The following is a 1,213-nucleotide window of genomic DNA, read 5'->3' on the forward strand; positions in this document are numbered from 1 at the left end:
TACCAAAGGGGCTCGGGAGAGTTTCAGCTTGGTTTCAGATTATTTTTACTAAGTTAAGTTGTGATGGTTCTTGTTTTCTCGCATTTGCGATAAGGAAGTCGGAAATGCAACCATCGCATTTTCAACTCATGGATGTTGGGTAGGGACCTTGAATTTGCGAGGATTGTGTCGCATTTGCAAGATTGTGCGTCGCTTTGGCGACTGGTCGCGTGGGGAGGGGGCTCCGTATTTGCAAAATATTTTGTCACAATTGCGATATCTGCCGGGTCTATCAAGGTTCACTTTTGCGTAGCCTTTGTTCCCTTTTGCGGTGGTCACATTTGCGATCAGATGGTCACATTTGGGAACCCCCTGGTACGCAAATGTAACATACTGTAGTTGGTAATATATTTTGTATTTCGGTACTTAGTCCATTTTATTATAATTTTTGCCCTAGACTCGGCGAGAGACGATTTTTGGAGGGAATTTTCACACAGAACTATTGGGCAAGTGATTTTGACTCGATTTTGATATTATAACTTGATTTCTTATAGATTTTAACATCAAAATCATGAAATTTGAAGAGAGTACTTGGGAATTTTTGACTATATTTTTAAAAATAAAAATTTAAGATTTGAGAGTCAAATTGGACTTAGTTTTACAAACTAATCATATATTTGGACTCGTGGGGTTATGGGTAGTCGATATCTACCCCTCTCCTATTATATATAAATAGATAGAAGATAGATTTTCATTTTTTTATTTTAAAATAACTTTAAAACTTCAACTTGAAACTACTCCCCAAATTGAATAGGTAGTTATTTTTTTTTTTTGAATATAGTTAATTATAAGATATCTATATTTATTAATTCAAATAGAATAACTAACTAATTCAAAATTTAAAAAGGTTTTTTTAGTTAAAAAGATAGTTTATTTTGTCTTTACAGTGCCACTTGGCTTTTTGTGATTATGCTACTTATCTTAATAATATGCTTTTGCCTCTCCTTTTTTCTGTTATATAGAAAAGAGAAGTTGATCGACCAAGGGGGCAAAATTACCATTTTACCTTGCCATTTGATTTTATTTTTTCTATTTCTATTTCTATTGGTTGATCAAGAGCAAATCTCTTATTTTTAGTTCCCCAAAGTAATAATATGTGGTTCAGCAAATACAGACACAATTCTAGAAGAATTTCTCTTATGAGAATAAGAAACCCTTGGTTGTTTCATTTGAT

Source organism: Nicotiana attenuata, unplaced genomic scaffold (genome assembly GCF_001879085.1).
Source record: "Nicotiana attenuata strain UT unplaced genomic scaffold, NIATTr2, whole genome shotgun sequence".
NCBI classification, from domain to species: Eukaryota; Viridiplantae; Streptophyta; class Magnoliopsida; order Solanales; family Solanaceae; genus Nicotiana; species Nicotiana attenuata.